We start from the raw sequence: 12,503 nt of genomic DNA, 5'->3' as shown, positions 1-12,503 counted from the left end.
ACACAATTATCCAGGCTCCAAGAAAGTGTTATTCTGATCCCTCCTTCAGCAGAACAGCCGCAGCCTTCAACAAGCTGTGAATTTACTGCATGGCGGTTCCTTCAGCAATCTCAGGGAGCTTTTTCTGCCTGTACTGGGATAGGTGTCTGGTGTATTTTAGTAACTTACAGAGCACATATATAAGAGGCAGCACATGGGGGCTGGGGAAATGACAAAGCAAGGGTGATTAGCTGATTGGCATTTCAGGAGTAAAACTGAATTCTTCCAAAGTACTCATCACCATAGACTAATAATAAAATAACTGGGAAAAACAAAGAAACAAAAATAAAAAAAAAAAACACACACAAAAAACAGAAAAGCGACCACCAACAAAAAGTATCACTCCACATTAAACTTGTTTCAACAGGTTAAAGGATGACCAGTCAGTTTTTAAATACCCCAGAAAGACTTTTGTGTCTAAAGTTTTTAACACCAGAGCCCACTCTGGATAGCAGAATAATTACGTCTGTAATGAAAGCGTAGATTACGCTTTCAATGAAAAACAATGAAAAACCAATCCAGAAAGCACTGAGCATAAAATCGATAATATAAAATTAGTTCCATGCTCCTATTAGAAATCCACTCTAAACGTCTGACAGAACCACCAACACCTAGCTGTAACCCTGCAAAGACACACTCATCCAAGTGTAGAGTTTAGGCAGGCTGGGCCACAAGTCTCAGAACAACAAATTCCTGGATACTCCAACAACTGAGCCTTCATTTAAATATCTGTGATGGAAATAGATGCTTATCGTTCAAATATTTGACATTTTAAAATTTAACTGAAAGTATAAGCCAAAAGACAGTATGGAAGAGAGCCAACCAAAACCATTAGCTTCAATGACAGACTGAAATGACAAGGAAAGCATCACAGAAAAAGAAGTTTGTCGTTTTCAAGGACATTTTGATTAGTTCATTTCACTAAAAACTTCTTGCACTTTGACTGTCATGTACCCACAATATTTCCAGTGGTACTTACTACTCCTGCTGCCAGTACCAAAGTGTGCATTGCTCATTCCAACAGGATGGACAAGGTTAGCTATAAGGATGAGGCTGTATTTTAATTTCTGAATCTGAAGTTTACTGTACCTGTTCCAAGCAATTCCATTTTAGTAACTTACCATGTAGAAGGAAGCCTGAAAGAATTCAAAATCCAGGGGTTCTCTAGAAAACAGGCCCCAAAATCTCATCAAAAGATGTCCTTGTCACTATTATAAAGTTTATGACTCACTCAGGGACAGGTCAGAAGGATGCCATACTTGACAAGATGCCCATTGAGAAAACAGCAAGTCAGACTGGAATCTGGTGGCTGATTTAAAGAAAACAGTCCCTCTTGTTCTGAAGGCATAAACTGGCAATACAGAACAATTTTCTTTAAAGTCCTAGTATTTGACTCTGCTTTTTATGACAGATCAATGCAATTTTAAGATAGTTGTTCCACTCTGTGGTGCAACCAGCAGATACAACCTGGTTAATTTTTAGAGGTGAAAGTAGTTGCAATGGGACTTCTGTACTTATTGAATAAATCTGAAATCCTAAGACTCTTAAATCTTAAGAAAACTATATATATAGTACTATTCACCAACAAGAAATGAGCATTTTCCAGCAATATGAAAAGCTGGGCTTATGCTACAGGCACCTTTTACCCATCATCAGCACTGCTGAGACAGTATCTGAACAGCACTAAGGAGCTCCTGCAAGGGACGATCTTGCAGATGACCATAGCAAGTTATGACAGGCAATGAAGAAAGTTTCTACAGTCCTCTAGAAGATAGGAGAGTTGTGATGTTACACAGGATGTTCAAAGTTTGGGAATTCACTTAAAACTTGTTAAAGGGCAGTAGAACACAATGGAAACACAATGGGAACCTCTGTCAGATCTGCTGGCAGTTCTGTTTGCTGCTGCCCTGCAGCTTTCAGTCAGACACTTGTCTTCATCACTGAGAAGACACATCCATTTAATAACAGAAACAAAGATGATTCATGAATGCACATGAATTGGTATTTCCCATGGAACAGAAGAGCCCAGGAGAAAACAATTCTAGAAACTAAATTTCTCACAATGCTTTATAGAAACACTCACACTGATTGTTCTTGGCAAAAACCACAGTCTTTAAGGCAAGGCATGCCTGTGTGCAAGCCAACAGGCAAGCACGACTAACTTTCTTGAAATAGATCTTATGAGTCAAGAAGTAAAACCCCACAATCTGCTCTTTAGCAACATCACCACCATCATCAATAGTCTTTACATAAGTTGACATGATAACAACATTAATCTAAATGAAAGCACCTGACAACTTATTTCTACCTTTTCCATCCAGGAATAAATCCCATCTCCTAAGACAACTGGGTTCTGGTATAAACTGCTGTAGAGTACAGCTTGAATAGAGCTGGTCAGAAAATTTATTTAAAATTTACATTTTGTTTAAAAGTTTTCTTGGGAGAAGAGTTTCTGAAAACTTCAGCATTTTCAACCTGAACTGTGGGACGAGAGTGCCCCAGAGGACTCCCATTGCACATCCCAGCACAGTACTTGCCAGCTGTGCTACTCTGTTCCTGAATTATGAGCAGTGTCATGCCAGGGTCATGTCAAACAGCAAAAAACAGATCTGCTCTTTCACCAAAGATTACTGTTTCAATTCAGCTGATCAATGATAAGGCCAAAATAACTGCATGTGATAATTATGAAAGAGTGTAATGTATGTGCATGATGGAGAGAACGTTAAAATTTAAGACCTAAAGTTGATGGCCCTTTGAGTGCCCCCTGTCACATATTCTGGTAAGATTCAAGAAGCTCTTCTGATGATTTTCACCACCATTTCTCTAACAGCTGTGCCACTTGAGCTATTCAGTCTCAGAGTTTTAAAGTAATAGCTGAAGTGTATTTTTCTACTATTTTCTTCTCATTATAAATGAAACGCCCAAGCCATATTCACTTAATACCACAGAGAAAAGAGAAACAAAAAAGGGAAGAAAGGTCACTGTCAGGCCAAGATCAAGTCTGGAAAATTTCAACTTGAGACATGAATGTTTCAGGAAGTTATAAGCAACTGGAATAATAAAGTAATTATAACTGAAACACTGCAAGAATTTTAACTATAGCTCTCACTATGCTAACCAAGTTTTATTTAATGTATTTCAACAGTATTCAGAAACTCTCCTTGTCTGAGACATTAACGGTCTGTGCTTTCAAAAAATCAATCCCAACCTCCTAGAAGATGGAGAAGAAAGGGATAGATGGTATTGATCACAGCCATGGATGACAGATATCAGCACAGCTGCCTTGCTTTCACCAGCATCAGTGAATTACAGCAAAAGCAGGAAAAGGGAGCAAAACTGAAATCCACCAACTTGTAAAAGCTACCTAGTTTACTTCTGTGTTGCTACCTCCCCATCACAGAAGCATCATGCCAGCCAGCCTCTCACCAGGGCAGCTAATTGAAACGTGGCCTGTTCTGATGCCTTCTGCAAGGGTTTACAGAAGCAAAGAGAAACTTTTGTCCAATTTAAGAGAATTTGCTGTTTAAATCACAAGGTCAGCATTTTTGTGGTAGCCCCTTCCCAGCACATTCTCCCTCAACTCTTTGTGCTGCTCCCTCACAGGAAGGCCATGGATCAAATGAAGCCCAATCAAACTTTTCCCTGCCTCTCTCCAAAAGAGATTTATAATTGTGAACAGACTAAATGCACTTTTTTTCTTCCTTTCACTGCTCTAAAGGAGCACAGGATCTAGAAAGGCATTCTATAATTGCTGAATTCCTGTTAAAATAATCATAGAACAATAATTTTTCCAAACAGTGCTCTGTTAAAAAAACTCAACATCCTATGAAAATTCTCCATGCCAACCCAGGCATTTAAATGCCTACGTCTCCTGCAAAAAATCCCCGGTGTTCCAAGTTCGGTCCACTTGACTCCAATTAGCAAGTATTTGCAAAGGGCAAGAATGCCTGACTACTCCGAGTTTTCTAATACAACACACCAGAGGCACTGCCACCAGTATCTTCATTTAAGTTCTTTCCACACACTGTGATACTGTGTTTCAGTCAGAAACTAGGTCATAAACTTCTCTATTGGAAAGCGTTTATAGCTCTTTGGACTGGGTTATTCTGTTCAAGAGGTTATAATAATAAAGGAAGCCTGCAAGCATACTTTTTCCAAACTCTTGGTATGTCGTTGCCGGTTTGAGAAATTGGCTCTTTACTTATCCTTGTTTGGCTGCCCCATTCTCCATTACTTGTTAGTTTTGACCTCTTTCTGGACAAATATAAAACTTACTGTTTCACCTAATTAAACATGAGGAAGAATACAGAAAACTCTCTCATTTATTCCAGTTTCAGAATCAGTTTTACAAAAACACTGCCAGAATTTCAAGATGCATTCAGATGTTAAGAGTCCTGCCAAAGTTTACAATCTAGTTATATCCTGCTACAGAAGAAAAAAAGAAAAAAAAAAAAAAAAAAGCCTTCTCTGTTTTTTCAGTTTTATACAACTTTCCGGCAAGAAGCAATCCACCTCCATATAGTCACATGCATCCAGATGATCCGTGGATAAATCTTATTCTCTTTAGTCTAATCAAACAGGAGAACTCATTTTCAAACACTCACAACACATTTTTCTCAGCCTTTCCTGCACAAGCAGGGAAGCAGTATTTTTTTGTGCTCTTTCCTGCACAAGCAAGCAAAGCAGCAGGTTTTCTCTTCTCCCCACCACCACCCCTTTTTGAAGGCTTAAAACAGTGAGCAAACAATTCGACCACAGTTCTACTATTGCAAGCTATTTCATTTGAGGTTCCTCATCTTGCTTCTCCATTAAATAGCTGGACATTTTGTACCACAGGCAAGTTCAGTGTCCAGCAACCTCACAGAAAGGATTTGGGGAAAAGACTGTGCCTATTTCCTGGGAACTTAACGAAAAAGGTACTCAACAGTTTCCTCTAGTGAGAAAGCTGACTTGGCAGTCTTTTGCATGCTTTATCATGAGCCATCAGAACAAACATAGTGGAGTCATCTTCAACTGAAAAGGTCTTAAATAATATGCTTTTATAGTTGTGCAACTTGCCTTTTATCTCATAAGTATTCAGCTGAAGGCCTTGTATATCAAGGCAATCTTTTCTAAAGAGCTGCTTTATCACCTTCTGCTCAAAATACAGATGCAGAAGGGAAAATGAGGGCAGATGGGATGGAAAGAAGTGTACAACATTAAGCTGGTTCTGTAATCAGGAGCAGATATTAAGTCCAAGATCTCCACTGTCTTTTGGAGAAAAACAAAGGTGGAGAGCAAAAATAAACCAGACTTACCTAGCTGCCATTATTAGTATTCTCATTCTCTGCCAAGAAAGAGAACCAGTATAATGAAATTATTCTCCTTCTAGTACTCTAAGAGTTTAGATGAGAGCTGGTTTTGGTTCTACTTGCTTTCACAGAATTTTAAAAGCCTTTATGCTTAAAAAGTGTAATACCCTGTATTCTGTACTTAGCATATTCACAGTATCAGTATCAGATTTTAATCTTTTCAAAGGGGCTCACCTTCAGCAAAGCCACAGCTTTTTCCAGTTTGGCAATCCTACCACAATAGTTAACATCATATATACTGTATAGTGTATTTCTGTGACTCCACCTGAGACTGACAGGGAGATTTATGCAATATTTGCACTTCCTTCCATAGCCTTGACACATTAGCTGGGATGTGTGCACTCAGGTCCTCAGTGAAATGTTTCAGCTGCAAAGGCACTATTGGGTAATTCTGTTTTTTCTCTTTAACCTATCTAAAATTTCTGTGAACATGAAAACAATGTTTTAAATGTACAAAAGAAAAGCAACAAGAAAAAATAAAGTTCAATTCTGATTAATGGTCCTAAACTTTAATGTATTGCTGGGAGGCTCAGTCCATTGAGTGTGTGCCCCCAGGATAGTTGAAATTTATGATGGTTTCTTCCACACAATCTCGAATTCTGTCAGGAAAAAAAAATGGCCAGGATGACTGCCTCACAGCTCAGGACGCAGAGCATCTTCTCTGTTGGTTTGTAGAACTCAAGGAGATACAGAACATAAAGGCCACACAACCCCCAAATTATTACTAAAAAAGGGGAAATGAGCTCAAAAAGAAAAGCAAGACAGGTCTGAGCAGCTGCCTTAAACCTACACATTACAAAGAAATCAGCAGTGGGAGAGCCGCACAAGCAATAACCATTTCACTTCTGAGCACTGGCGGTCTAACAGCTTTACATTACCAGCACAAGGTGATATGTTCACCGAAAGCTCGATGTAGCCCAGGGCATATCAAAGTTGTCCAAAAAAAGTACTCTGGACACACTATCTTCCCTACCAGAAATTCAAGCACATAGGAATGTAGGCACTTACATCCCACTGATATGGGGACTAAAGAATTTGTTCATAGTTTCCCAGGAAGCTTGTAACAGAGCAAGAATTGAATCAAGACCAACCTTTGCTTGCATTTGTGTAGGCTTTAACAAGCTTGAATTAACTTCCAAAGGTATCAACAACTTGACAACTATATTGTGATTTGGCACAGCCTCAAAGAACAAGTTACTTAAACCATTCAAGAAATGATGAAATTGTCCATATATTCAGGCCTACAGTTGCAACAGCTAATGTGAAATGAAATTCAAAAATAAGTTAAGGAAATGCTTTCATACAGTGCCAAGAGTAAAGACTACAATAGCAGCAGCTTGTTTGTTCCCACCATTCTAATCGATTACATAGGACAACTACGTAATACTAATAATCTTACAGTTTATCAACATCAGGCAAGATGACTGAGGATGGGAGTTTGCTGCTTTGTGCAAAGAAACACCCATGCACTGGTATACATTTTCTTCTTATTGTACTTCCGTCACATTCATATGTTTGCTAAAAGTGGATTTATTGAGAAAAATGAATCTTATGAAGTCCCTGTTTAACAAACCAAGACATACGGAGATGCAGCAAAACCTGCATCAGATTAGTCATGACCACTACAGATCTAAGTGCAAAATTTGAGTGAATGAAAATGGATCACAAGAGGCAGAAGAGCAGAATACACTGGAGAGCCAGAGCTGGAATTCACTACAAATGCACAAACACACACCTTTTGTTTTCCTCTTCATGGAGGTACTTTACCAAAGTATTAGCAGACTAACTAGTAAAAAGTTTATTAAGGGGTAAACCTCAAAAATTTTTTAGCAAGCCAAGTGCGGCTTAGAGGTGTAAAGCCTGATGGAATAGATTCGCCAATCTGGTATAACTTAAACTAGATGGAACTAATTCCTGCAGGAGCAGGTGGGTTGATGGAAGAATTAGAAATGACAGACAGTATTTTGCAATAATCTTTTGATTATTAAAACACAATTTAACATGCAATGTCATCTGTTGTCAGAATTACCAAATCTGGGAGAAAAACCAAAAACCTGCTCACAATGATTTACAGAGAGACATATATAAACATTCATGTAGACAAGAGATTTGTATTTTATATTCAGTGAATTTTGATGCTACTATTGAAGCTTAACCAGAACAATGTGAGGAAAGTTAATGCACAACCATACGAAACAGCATACATTTGATTTCTTACCTAAAGGGTGTTCGTCAACCATTACTGCTGTCCCAGGATAATGCTTCAGCAATCACATAACGAAAAGATCTGGTGAATTCCTAAATGTTTAAAAAGAAATATAAATATGTTACACAATATAAAAGTCATCAAATTCACAACAACTACAACAACAATACTTCAGAATTCAGCCTTATGCTGCACTTGCAAGGATTTTTGTTGTTGTTCCGACAATTCTTTTTTTAATCTAATTTTTTATTTAGACTTTTTCTCCGTGCATTCAAATGAAGCTGTGGTACATTCATCTGTGGCATGACTAGAATTGCAAGAAACACAATTATTAACAAGACTAATTATAGATGAAAAATCAACATGATATTTAAAAATAGAAGCATTAAAAAAGAAGCAGTCATCCCAAGTTGGTTTAATGATTTGGTAACTATGCTATATCCACATATTGACTTGTTGATATTAATTCACACTGTATATACAGAGAAGTTTTTCAGTTCTCACATGAAAAGAAATCGCATTTCCAAATTATGGTTGTATTTTACAGAAAGAATGACTTATGCTAAATGTGAAATGTGTCTTTTCTTAACATTTTATTTTCAGTTGCAGTTGGAAAGCTCTATATTCCTTAGGTGTCCAAGTACAAAGGATACTCTAAAAATTCTGGACACAACATTTTTCAGAGCTGCATTTTGACTTTGTAGCCACAACATGAGTACATTAAAAGGCCCTTCAACTTACAGTAGGTATACTGTATCTCTGCAAAGTCTTCTCTTTCTAAATCAAATACTAAAATGGCAAAAATGTGTACTGCAAATGTTGCATGCATCTGCTTGATTAAGAGAGTAACTATTAGTAAGCTAGCAAATTAACCTTTCAGATTTTGTAGTGCAGTTAACTTCCATGTCTGCAAGCATATCACCATAAACTTCATGGGTAAAATGTGCTTTCAAGGACACAGGAAAAGTTCTTAAGAGTATGCCAACAGTTGTGCCTTTATAAAGGATGTCGTATTTGTTGTGAATTACACATATACCACATTTTCTCCCCTATACACATTATAATATTACCTTACTCATATATAACATACATAAATTGAGAAGACCTGATAGTTGTACTATTATATGCAGTAGCTTTGGTCTAAAATTTTCACCTTACAACACTAACTTTCTGGAAATCCAGTCAGATTAAACCAAAACCAGGCCACTCAGGAATACCATGCCAACTGTTTCTGCAAAACATGCTTTTAAACCTCAAGTTTCTTCCAATAGAGTTAGAGACTCATAGAATAACCAGAGTCTCTGTGATTTCTGCAAGGTGATCTTTTTCTTAAGATCATTGAAAAATGTAGGAAAAACAGAGAATATTTCTAAAGCACAGGCTGCTTACCTGAACAGGCAGCCACAAAAATCAAACCAACCAACAATAAAATGAAGTTGATAAAGGAGCATGCCTAATTTATTTGACTGCAATTAGTTTCTGCCTTTAGAAGATACTTGCCACTTGTGACTAATTAAAGCCACATTAGGTGGTACACAAGAGACCACCAGAAACATTTGAGTCAGAGTGTTGGAGCAGGAGTATAGTAAATAAAAAAAGTTCATGTGGAATTTTGTGCAGACTGCGGGTCCTCAGCCACCCCTATGGACTGCTGGTGGTCTCTACAGTTTCAGAAGGTGGTCCATAAAATAATCATGAAGAGGAAAAGTTGAAACCACATTCCTGAGAATGCAAACAAGAAAACAACAGGAGGGAATTAAAAAAAGTGGGTCAATATTCAAAGTTCAGTATGATGCTCATCTGGTCACAAATGAAAAACATTGTTGAAACACAGCACAATGCTGTCCATAGACTTTTGTTTTGCTTTGTCTAAAAAAGGTAGTGCTCTGATGAAAGAAAGATTGAGGAATAATTTTACAAATTATTAAAAAATATATAAATATTTTTAAATAATATTTTTAAATAAATAAGTTATATACTAGATACAAACATTTCTCAAATGGGTAAAATCTTTGAAGTAAAAATAAGGAACAGAAAAGCACATGACAACCAAAAATGCTTCCCTGTTCTTGACACTAAGTGCATGCTCAAGCAGCACCTTTGACCATTATTGAGAAGATTTGTTCATGTACCAGCCTTCATGCCTTGGTTTCAATAGCAGGAGCTTCTGGCAAACAATCCAGATAGGTTGGCATTTTCCAGCCAGGAGTTCAAGAGGGTCACCAACCTACCAACCAGGACTCACTGGCCACCTCCAAAGCCCAAATGAAGCAAAAGACAAAGCTAATATAGAGCTTTAATCTTAAAATTAGATTATTATTTTTCTTTTCCCTGTTTGATTTCTTAAACCAAGGAGGGCAGCTACATTAGTCAATTTTAATTACTTGTTTTCTTTCCCAAGGGAATTGATACAAGTATCACATTGACTACCCAGATAATAGTGCTGCCTAAGGCAGGCAGCCCTAAAATGAGGGGAAAGAGTCAAGATTACTATGATCAAACTTCTATCCTCTCCTCACACTCTCCATTAAAGGCAGTAGAGCCCTCAAGTATCAGAGTATTGCCCTGAATAGCATCTCAACCCTTCCACTGCTTGCTTGAGTGGAAAGAGGCCGTATCCGCAGCCATCAGCAGCCAACAGAGATAATACTGAGTGAGGAAGCCCCTGCTAGCCCCTCTGCTCTTCCCTATTGCTGGGCAGTCTTGCCAATAAAGACAAGACAATGAGGTTTATGCATGCAGCTAAAGAGAGTCATCCTGGAAATCCTCTCTTTCTGCCAGGAATCATTAATAGCAGTATGTGTTGGTTGTGGAAAATGTACATGGCTCTTCCAGAGCAATGAGATGTATCATCTGGATATTACTGGCTGTCAGGCTTAGTCCCAGCATTAACTACCTCCTAACATGATACCCCTTCTTCCTTCACACCAAGCAAAGTTCTGGGGAAGAAGATTGCGTAAAATGCATCAGAAAATATCACTTCCTTCATAAATACTATCATTGCCTCCTAACAGAACTAGACTAGGAATTATTTTTAAAGAAAAAGATAATTTGTAGGCCAGGGACTAAAGTACTACCATGAACTAGGTCAATCCCATCCTTTGTACAAGCCAAAGTACAGTAACAGCAGGAAGGGGGGTTAGGGTGGAATAATCATTTCTTAACAATTTTAATAGTAAAGCTTTATTGGTTTTCCCTATGGGTTCTCATAGTTATTATGGTGAAATTAAGCATTTTTCCTCCAAGTGAACCCTTGTTAATCCTTTTATTTAGGTTCAGAGCTACAGTACATGACCCTGCAAGAACATTCATCTACAGTCACAGCTGGAGCTGCAGACTTGCTGGCTTGAAGGAATTAATTTCTTTGCAAGGCAGAAGCAACTGAAAGGCCAAAGGCTTATCTACAAGAAAATCTGAATTTCACCAACTTGTACAAAGAGCAGGATGAAACAAAAACATGTAATCAGACACCTCATCAAAAAGCAGATGTAAAAAAAGCTGGCACATCAGAAAATATAACTTGGGAGGAGGGAATCTAAAGGTCTGTTGTACCAAAAACCAAGCTTTAGTTTTTAAAAAAACCCCAGAATTTTAAAACCAGATTAACTTCAACTCCAATGAACTGACACTAAGAGAGACATAGAGCCCTCAGACTTAACTAGGCGCAACCTTAGCCACCCAGTTTTTCCTGTTACCTAATAGCTTTGACAGTCACTTGCTCCCTTGCAAGATTTACCTAAAGCCAGTTATAACAGCACCAAGTGAAAAGCCTGTTCTTGCTTCAGCTTGGTTATCAGCTTCTCAGTCTGTTTTCTCCCATGTAAGTAAATGGCAATAAAAATGTGAAGAATGCTGGGAAGTCAAAGGCCGTATGACTCTGCATAATGCAGAGGGCATAATGTAAAAGCTTGCCACAAACAAAAAAAACAAAAATGCAAAGCAGAACCAAGCCATCAGGTCACCAAGTGTGAACAGATATTGAAACAACTCATGAGCAGACAGAACTTAAAGCGAGAGTGACAACCTGCGCTTGGAAGCTAAAATCTGGACCTTCCACTTTTGATGGTTTTCAAGAAAATACTTTAGAAGCAGGTTGTAACAATTTTCTCAATATTCAAAAAGAAAACTCCTAAGGTAGCATTCCGATTCAATGCTTCTTACAACAAGCTTTAGAAAAGTGCTCCCTAGATGCATCACATAGCTGTTTTACACAGAATGCATTTAGAGACTTATATTACCTTGATCATGCATGCGTACATTTTTCACCTTTTAATTACATGAAAGTTTGGCCCATTAAATTTATTAGAAATATTTGCATATCCACAATCATTCACACTGCAATTTCTTTTGGATGTATTGCACTGAAATGTTTACTTATGTTTTTTAAAAGCTGACCATCCCTGACACTTCTGAGACCTCAATATCTCGAATTTTTCAAATCATTGTGTTCCTAATCAAGGAATAAAGGGACATAAAAGCTTCATTTAATGAAAAAAATTTAGAAGCAGGGTTGGGGTTTTTTTCGCAAAGAGTTTTAGCACAGAAAAGCCAGAGTACTTTTAATTCTTGCCCACATTTTCAGTATTCAACTTGCTTCAAATTTTCAAAAGACATTTGCAGCATATTATATGGGAGAAAATATTACAGCCACACTGGAACTCTTGCAAACCTCTATCTGAAACAGATGATAAGCAGCTTTTTGCTAGAACTGTTAAATAAGTAGCAACTTTAAAAAAAAAAATTAAAAAAAAATTAATTCTTACCAATGTTTATTTTACCCTACTAGTCCATTTAGCATAACTGCCTTTAAAACTGTGTTCCCAGAGACACAATTTAGAAGATGATTCAGGTCAGACTTCACTGATTAAAATTTCTTTATCACACTGGCATAGGGCATCCACCAAGGA

General features: G+C 37.6%; 1 long non-coding RNA gene across 3 annotated transcripts in view; it reads right to left on the bottom strand.

Moving 5' to 3' along the window:
• The window catches only part of LOC115609618, a 254,133-nt gene that overhangs the window by 167,476 nt on the left and 74,154 nt on the right, over positions 1–12,503 (bottom strand). For all 3 annotated transcript variants that reach the window (XR_003991925.1, XR_003991924.1, XR_003991927.1), the window contains one exon: positions 7,609–7,688. This is a non-coding gene — a long non-coding RNA (uncharacterized LOC115609618). The remainder of the gene's footprint in view (positions 1–7,608; positions 7,689–12,503) is intronic.

The sequence above is a fragment of the Strigops habroptila genome, chromosome 1 (assembly GCF_004027225.2).
Source record: "Strigops habroptila isolate Jane chromosome 1, bStrHab1.2.pri, whole genome shotgun sequence".
Lineage (NCBI taxonomy): Eukaryota > Metazoa > Chordata > Aves > Psittaciformes > Psittacidae > Strigops > Strigops habroptila.
The sequence above is the reverse complement of the archived record's forward strand: the minus strand, read 5'-3'. Positions and strand labels throughout refer to the sequence as shown.